The sequence below is a fragment of the Halyomorpha halys genome, unplaced genomic scaffold (assembly GCF_000696795.3).
Source record: "Halyomorpha halys isolate HHAL.00 unplaced genomic scaffold, Hhal_1.1 Scaffold157.1, whole genome shotgun sequence".
NCBI lineage: Eukaryota > Metazoa > Arthropoda > Insecta > Hemiptera > Pentatomidae > Halyomorpha > Halyomorpha halys.
In genome coordinates this window covers 890,506-900,611 of record NW_027114029.1, presented here as the reverse complement: position 1 = coordinate 900,611, position 10,106 = coordinate 890,506, and positions in this window count along the sequence as shown.

Sequence of the window (10,106 nt, the reverse complement as noted above, 5' to 3'; positions counted from 1 at the left end):
ATATATTCTTAACTGTATAAAATACTCAATCAAGAAATTGTAACTTAGAACTTTTTTATTGTTCTTTATGTGCACAAAACTAATATTGTAATTTAAACATTATTTTTTTAATGTATGTAAAATATTGTAAAATGATAGTTCTGCTCATCTTATTTTGTAAGAAAAATTGTGTAAAACTAAATTTGACAAAAAAATGAATATTTAAGAGGGTGTGTTGAAGTGTGATGTAAAAATTATTTTTTATTGCATACTGTTCCAAACTGTGAATATATCGTAACAGCAATTGGAAGGTGCAATTCGTGGAAGCAATTGGCTTGGCTAAGCGTTATGTGTGTACTTATGTTGTTAGTTCTAACTTCAGTAAGGACGTTTTATGTTATCTAAACGTAACTAATAAAAAAGTAAAAACAATTTATTCATATACACCACCCCAGTGTTCAAAAATTATATTCGCTAAAAATGTTTAAAATTTCACTAAAAATATTCTTATTACTTTTAAAATATCAGCTTAAGTGCCTTTTTTTTCTGTTAATTAATTTCGAATAAATACTTAGTATTACCTACTATACATTTAATAATGCATGATTCGCTATTAAAACAATATTATTTCATCTTTTCACTAAAACAGTTAAGGGATTGGATCAAAATCATTTACTTTCTTCAGGGAAATCACCTCAAAGATTTATTATTTTAATATCTTCCACGAGCTGATCTGTCTTAGGGATTTGATCATGTCTCCGTCTTCATCATTTCAATGGAACACAAATACCTACAAGATCTACCTTTGGATCGTATCAGCAGAAATTTGGTATGCGAGGTTGTCCTAGGCAAAACAGTACCGTGAAAGGGGGAGCGAGTTTCAGTCAAAATTGGCTCATACACTATTCGTGGTCCTTAAATATTAATTAAATAATTAACGATTGCCGCCTTACCTGGAATCACCATATAAACATTAAATTAATTCAGACCTATTCAAGGTTAGCAATACTATATCCTATTCTAAATAGAAAACCTAAATTAAAATCAGAAACTTTTTTATTTTTATTTATTATTATTTTATTCAAAAATTTTTTATTTTTAAAACAATTCTCAGGGCCACTGAAGCTGTGAAGTCGGGGGGTGTGGCATTCTTTAGGAAAAGGAAAAAACTACAATCTTTTCAAAGTATACTCCAAAGAATCGCATTGGATATCCCTTGGTTTGTAAGAAATAGCCAATTGTATCGGGAACTAAAAATGAAATAAATTTGACTTCATCAAGAAATATTCATAAAATTCCACAGCCAGTTAAAGGAGCAGTAACTTATAACATAGGAAATACAACCTGACCCGAAGACTGAAGCCCAGGCTGCTGCAGGATATATTTTTAGTTTTTGTTATTAACTTTTCTTTTTCTCTCTCTTCTTAAGAATTATTATTTTTATCTATTTATTTAATTTTTTTTTATATATATATATTTCAAGATTCATCGTTGTTATTCAGCATTGTTCAATATTGATATGGTTGTTCATAGTTTTGTGTCTTTTCAACGTGACTATATTTCCCCATAATCAATCATTAAACAAAAAAATTTAATTGTTAAATTAAGTATTTAAGGCTCACCAGATCGATCTGGAATTGAATAAAAAATAAAATAGAAAACTCACTTTTCGTCTGTTTTCTAGAAAAAAAAATGAGGAGAATATACGACCTTAGTGTTAAAGCTTAGCTGATCATTATTTTTTAAAAATGTTTTTTAATAATAATGAAATCGTATTCAACACGTTTGCTGCTGTTTGTGAAGCTCATGGTTTTTCTTTTAATCTTACAATAATAAACTAATAATCCTATTTATATCTTGTTTTGAGTTTTTGCTCGAATTAATTAATAAGTTTTATTAATTATATTGATTTAATTTCAATGTTGTATCAAATATTCAGATTATAACCGATATAAGAATTTTTCTTCTGCATTTTCGACGCAGTTGGTAACCTTATCAGTTCCTATCTTAAAAATAGTTTTGCTGCATTGATTATTTTTTAGATTAATGCAGATATGTTAGATATATATCTTATCTTTAGTAATCCTTCAATACTCGAATCGTGAAAATGATTAAAATAAAATATTATAAACTAATTCTTTCTTATATATCGTTCAGGAGTTTTTAGCTGAAAGCCTGAAACGAGAAATATTATTAAAATTACTTGAAACTGTTTAAATATGAGTCGTGCTGTCAACTGGTATAAAACTAAACGTTGTGACATATCTGTTATGTTATTCTAACCCTTAAGGCTGAAACGTCAGTTTCCAATTAAAATCAAAATGTTATTATAATTTTTTGTGTCGCAGTCAATGAATCACACCATTTTCGTATTGCAGGCGCTTTTTAAATATTGATCGATTTAACTATCTTCCCGTTTTAAGTAAATGTTTCAAAAGTGACATAGGACCGTTGCTGAATGGGGGTTTTAGTCAGAATGTAATTTGTATATATACTATGTATTATTATATATTTGTAATAGTAATTATATATAAATAATGAGGATTTGAAAATAAAAAATAAAAGGGGTTTTAGTATATCTCACTATATGTACGTATCATTAACCAATTTAAATTTTTAGGAGGGTACGAAAAAAAAAAGGGAGGGGGTTAGTGGGTGATCAATGATCCCACAGCACAACGTGATCTTAACCCCTGAAAATCCACTATACGACTAAAAAAGCATTGCCACTTACGTCGTCAGATTGGCAAGCCGGCATCGGAACCGTCCAGAGAATTCAAAAGAATTATGGCTGTCAATTTTGTTTTTGTGTTTTTTATTCATTTTTGAATTAATGTATGTTTTTAATTTTGTATGAATGTTTTTAATCCCGATATTCACATTAGTTTCAGCAGCAGGATTCACTGTACAAAAAAAAGGGAGATTGGATGCCTCGGTAAGGACACAATGTCTCTTGACTAAGGGTTTTACATTTTTTCTCTCAACCTTTCGCTATAAAAAAAACACACCATGTTAATGACATGATACAGGAGATACCAAACCAAGATATCTTACATAAATGTGACCTCTAGCTATCACTCTCTCTGTTGCATCGAGATAGCCTTTCCTTCGCACTAATTATGCTAATCGAACGATCGGTTATTTGAACAACAGTGCAGTGTATCACAATCTCGTTAGACGAGTAAGAAAATTAACAATCAATTATTAATAGGCAACTTAAGATAACTAAAAATAGAAACGCACATGGTCACCGATATATGGCCTTTTATTAAATGTAAATCGAATTGAAGGTGTTTTTATACGAGTCGGGATAGTTTACAAAGAAAATGGCAATTATATATATTTTTTTAAAAGGGTCAATCTGTTATCACCGAATTTATTATTATTATGTAACCGAGAAACAGCTGACATCAATAATTAGTTTTTTTTGTAAACTTGATAAGGTCGTAAGATTAATGTATTATTAATGTGTCCTTGGAGGCTGAGGAAAAAATATTATCAATATCAAATATTATAAAAAATTTATTATCAATAACATTATATTAAAATTATAATGGAAAAAACTATTAAAAATATTCCATAGTTTATTGTTTGTTTTTTCATCAAAACCTATTAAAGGGGACAAAATCATGACAATAAACAATTGTATGTCCTATGTTTTAAATGAATAAATATCCTATATTACAATTAATGTATAAGGTGTGAGATTGTAGCACCACTGTTAGTCAACCACTGCCTCCTCTAAATGTAAATATTTAATATCATGGTGCCTTGTGATTTAGGTACTCAAATACCAGATGATAAATTAAAATGTTCTAATTTTATTTAGTTCATTTTAAATTGTATAAAATCTTATACAATACCTTCTTATCTAAATCTTATCTACTTTTTGACCAGAGCTGTTATGTAACTTAAATTTATTTAGTAGGCGTCGTTTCTATGTTAATTTTTTATACCTCTAAATAAATGTATTATGTATTAATGAATGAAGGTACATTTCCTTTAACTTATTTATAATAAGCATAAAAAAGCGAAGATAATTAGTCACAGTAACCATTTTTTTTTAGTTTCATCCAAGAATAAGAATCAAAACAGAAGTCAGAAAGTTCTAAATTGAACCATATATTCTCATGCAAATTAGTTTTGTGATAATATTTACTGGAATTATGAGATCACGAAACTTGTGAAACGTCATTCCAAGAGATGCCACCCAGAAAGCAACTTTATAGCAAATCTCACAACTTAAAAAATAAAATTAGTTTTTTTTCAGACATATTTAAAAGCAACAAAATTTTTATTAAATTAAATATAGTAAAATAAGAAATTACAAAAATAATCTTACTGTTATATTTCATATAGATCAATGTTTCCCAATCCATAGAGGTCTACGCCCTCCCCCATCCACCGTGACTACCAAGGGAAGGCTAACCACGTGGAATAACTGATTTCAACGAAAATGTTTTTGGTGATACTAGGTCGAAAAATATCAGTTGTTCGAGGGTTCTTGCTAATGCATCCTAGGATCATAGAAAAAAAAAATTACATACTTATAGAAGTTTTTCATATTATCGTACGCCGCCTTTTCTCTGCGTGAATTTAATGATTATTATGAATCAATAGATTTGTTTTTACGTGTCGAAGAAGAAAAAGAGATTCTTGATCATATTAAATGAGCTTAAATGTATAAAGATTTACAAAAACCGAAAGTAGATTCTTGTAAAGTAGACCAAAAAACTTTTTTGGGGAAAAACTAAAGTTAAATTCGTTCTTAGCGTCTTTTAAAACCCACAAATACGTATTTTCGTACAAATCAAGAATAATTTTTTTTATTTACTTTGGGAGGATATTTCTTTTTTTCCCCGATGTTTCAAACTACGGCTGTTAGAAAGCTGCATTTTTACTCTTCCAGCCCATATGAATATGATTTAGAATTAATACCATTAAAAAAAAGGTTCAAATAGAGAAAAAATTATGGAACGTTTTATTTTATATCCCCAGTTCCATTTTTTTGTAACGAAGATACTGTTGATACCAGTGTGTGCAGTTTAGACGGTACTAAACCGTTTCTAAGTTTTTTTTCAGATCAGTTTCATCTTGAAGATATTGTATTTTGTGATTTCCGAAACAAAATGGAAGGCCACCATACCTGGCCCACATCCCACCGTCAGTTAGTCTGAATCATTGCAATAGTGCATCCTTATCAGAGGTCTCTGCCAAATATGTTAGTTTGAACAGCTTGGTAAAATATTTTTTTGTTTTGAAAGGAATATGGTCCGGGTGCGGTAAAAAAAAACTCAAATAGTAGACATATACTATTTTATTGAGCCCACGTTGCAGGGCTATTTTGACGGCAGTCAAAACAAAAATGCACAAAAAAATGCAAAAATGCATTTTTGTTTTGACTGCCGTCCAAATAGCCCTGACGAAGCCCTGCAACGTGGGGCGAAACGTTGGCTCAATAAAATAGTATATTTCTACTATTTTTTATAGTTTTTTTTTACCGCACCCGGACCATATTCCTTTCATCTCTACACACGGTCAATCAATATCTTCCAGTATTTTTTTGTTTTATATGTAAATTCGTAAATGCTATCTCTGTGCTTTATTTCCGGATTAAAACATATTCTTATCGTCACACGGTCGAGAAATTAAATCAAATTAGTATATGATAACTTTGTCAAACATTTAATGATTTAAAAAGTTGGATATAAATGGCAATAGGAGTTGGCGAGATTTTTCGGCTGAAATTTAAATGAAGATCGTAACTTCACCGTTTCAAAAGTTATAAAAAAGGGAAGTAGTAAAAGAAGCCAGAATGAACATTTTACAATTATATATTACATATATAATATAAAATAATAATATTATTTCAAATTATGGAGATGGTCAGGGGTGCGGTCAAAAGAAAACAAAAATAATTAACAATCATTTATTTGCTGACGTTTCGTCCCACTTTGTAGAGCTTCATCAGGGCTAAAAAGATACAAAAACAACTAAAAATATTTAGACAGAATAGGATAATAAGACGAAAAAGATAAATTAAGGTAGGGTTAAAATTATTTAAATATATGTGAAAATAAAATTATATACAAATAAAAGAAAAGAAGAAATAAAATAAACAATGATGAGAAATTAAATAAAAAACTATTATGTAAAAATAAAAATAATTCATTTTTTTTATATATATTCTTCCATTGTCTATTTTATATTAATACTATCTTTATTTCTTCTTATCGTTCATTTGTATATATATTTTTTTACACCATTTTAACCCTACCTTAATTTACCATTTTCGTATGTTATTATCCTACTATGTCAAAACAGTTTTAGTTGTATTTGTATCTTTTTAGCCCTGATGAAGTTCTAAAAGGTGGGGTGAAACGTCGGAGAATAAAAGTAGTTAACTACTTTTTGTTTTCTTTTGACGGCACCTCCAACCATCTTCTTCATAATTTTACAATTACAATTATATAATGGATTTATAGTGCATGTAATAATCAGTTACAGTAACATTTATTAATTTTTTTAAGCACCAAGGAATAAGGACCAAAACAGCACTCCAGAAGTTCAGGACTGTATGATATGCTCATACAAATTTGCGTTGCAATTATATTTATCTGAATTATGAGGGATTGGTATTTTGATTATTCTGTTCAACTATTAATTGAATGACAAGGGCGTACCGAGGATCAAAACTAGTGGGGCCAGTCCGAGTCAATCAGGCTGTGCCATTGCAGCGCGGAAAATAAGAATGGAACCAAAATTTTACGAAAATCATATATAATTATAGCAGAGATTTATTAGTTATTAAAAATTTGTTTATTAAATTAATAATTTTTTCAATTCTAGGGGTGCAGCTGCAACCCGCTGGGTACAATCATGTTGAACGATCCGAAATACAGTGGTTCATCAAGTAGTTTCAATTACTAATCAAGATTAGTTTAATTTAATTTCCACAATTACAAATCACACTAATTGGAAAATAACTTTAATTGCTATTATACTCTGCTCAGCTCAGCCTAATCCACATGGTCTTGTAGTAGAGAAGTAAAAATCTCCTTTGCCAAGCGTTATGCATTGCTGTTTTCACTCGGCAAGTTAAAAATTCAAGTCTAACATTGATAGTTTCGTTAGTCCAAAGAGGCAATTTTTAAAATTGAATATGCCAAAGGATAGCAGCACCTTACCAAAATTTCATCCCTGGTGTTATTTGGGATGTTTTGTGTTTTTTCTAAATCAATGACTTTTCTTAGACCGGCAAAAATCATGATATTATAGGTTTTTCACTGGGTTTTGATATTATGAATTTTCATTAAAATAATGAGTTTTAGTGAAAAAATCTCTTCGTCATTAAAATTCTTTATTTTAATGTATCATATGAACAACGTTTCGTTCGTCATCATCCGGTAATCTTCAATACAAATTAATACAATTCATAATATGTATACAACAAATCAATTAATACAACAAGTAGCTTAATATAAATATATCTTCCCATTTTACAATTAAACTGTTCTCCTTATTTAGTCTAAGATATAATAGTCACAATAATTATATTGCTGTCAGTTTTTTTAAAATAAAATAATAAATAAGGAGAATCTAAAACCTATTAAAAGTTCTTGAAATAAGGTTATCCATACAATAGTAATAACAAATTGATTACAATCTATGCTAAATAACTCCTACCTCTATTCCTTAAAAAGATGAAAAATCTATTAACAACCATTTATTTAAAATATATTTACAATACTTCACTACTATATTAAAATTTATACAACAAAGTTCTATACTGATGTTTAATTATTTAAATTTCTAAATGATTAATAATATCTATATAATGTGCACTTTAATTTCTAGTGCGTCTTAAAATTAATTGCATTATCAATGTTTTTAGTTATGTGTATTGCTTCAGTAATTTTCTAATTTTTTGTCGGATTGACTATATCTAAAAATTTTGTTTTTTTAAAATAAAAATTATGTTTAAGTTTAATACTAGATTGAGCCAGTGGTACAGTGTGGATGTTTATGATACATTAAAATAAAGAATTTTAATAAAAAAGACATTTTTTCACTACAACTCATTGTATAGATAAAAATCATTTAAGTTATAAACGGATACATTTTCATAATTGAGATTCAAATCTTTTAAAATGAGTGTCCTGTTGTAGCCCTTGCTCCAAGACTAAAAGAGTATAAATTATAATACTGTTTGTTCCATCGCCTCGCAATACCTAAAACTTTATAAAAACTGCTCTATTTTAGAGCTACGAGACATCCTTAAAAACAGAAGAATACGATAAAAAATACATTCTTTAAATCACTTTTTTTTTTTTTATAATTATGGTGGTGAGTCAACGTATAAGTTATGAGAGATCGTGAAAATAAAATTGTTGACTCAGTTCCTATAGAAGAGGTACAAAGTAAGACAGGATTCGTGCAACATTGTTCAATACCTTTAAATATATTTAGTAATTCGAATTTAACAAATTAATTCCAAACGGCAACCCGTTAGATAAGGAAAATTTTATTTTTAAAACGAATTAGTTCTTGCACAAGAGGCTAATCTCTTTAGAAGATGACCTTAAAGATCTCTTTAGCTTAAATTAAATTCGGGGTTATTTCTCCAGTTTTCGACCAAGATGACTTGTAAGGTTGTTTTGTTTCTAATATCGTTGAAAATAACGACTCATGAAAGGTTGATATTACATAACTGTAAATGTATATTAAAGAGTATTATCGGTATCTATTTTTGTAAACTCGTAACCTGTTAATCTATTTACTGTCCATAATCACTTCAAAATGTGTTTATTTCTGTAAGCTATTTCTGGCACAATGTCACTTTATCTGCCTTCACATTTTTTATTTTTTTTTTTAGAGTACATCAGAATAAATTGTATCCATGTTTATGGAAACTGGAGGAATTTACTGCTTTATTATTTTAATAAAATAATAAATTCAGGCGACGGATTGTAATAACTATCCAGGGATCTCACTCCTTCCTTTATGTTATAAAATATTTACATTAATCATAACTAGTCGATTTAGGAAAGAAATTATCGGAAAATACCAATGTGGTTTTAGACGAAATCGTTCAACTTTTGCTCAATTTTTTTTTTTAAGTCAATCATTTGCACCAACTTGGAATACTAAGGGGTAGTTCATCAGCTTTATATAGATTTCCAAAAGGCTTACGATTCTATTGACCCACAAGAAGCTGTATAATATTCTGATTGAACAGGGAATACCAAAGAAGCTAGCAAATGTATGTGCATGACCATGATTCGTATCGTTTAATAAGATACGAATCGGTAATCATTAATCTGAGAAATTCGAGTTCCGGTCAGGTTTAAAGAAAGGCGATTCTTTATCACCTATCTTATTTAGTCTATCACTGGAATACGTCATTAAAAGTGTGATGAATACCGAAAAGGGTTTAACTTTGGGTGGTAAAATACCAGTGCTTGGGTATGCTGATGATTTGGTATTATTGGGTGAGGACAAGGAAACTATAGGACTAAATACAGCCGCGTTAACAAAGTCCAGTAAGGAACTAGGTTTTGAAATAAATACGGATAAAGCAAAATATATTATTAGCAATAGAAGCGCAAGCACTTTCGGTGATATAGATATAGGAGGAAATACGTTTGAACAGGTAAATAAGTTTAAGTATTTAGGTTCTACGGTAGCTAGAAAAAACGAAATTGATGAGAAAATAAAAGCTAAGTTGAAGGTTGAAAAATTTTTTTTTTTTCTAACCTCCTATTATTTATTTAAAAACATTTACAATTATATACAACTTAAATCTAAGGAATATATACACTAAATACAATATATCTTTGTTTGCCTTACGGCATTACAAGATGTATCAGGCTTGGTCCGCTGAAGGCGGTTTTACATGAGTGGCTGTACTGCCAGGGGCTAACAACAAATGGGGAGGGGCTATTCCGGCTGGAGGTTGAAAACTATAATTTACAAAACTATTATCCTTTCCACTGCTCTTTATGAATGCGAGACGTGGCCTCTTACACTAATACTTTTTTTTTTTTTTGATAGATAGATTTATTTATTGATAGATATTACAATCTGCCACACAGTTGTGGGCAATAGGTAATATTGATAAATGATCT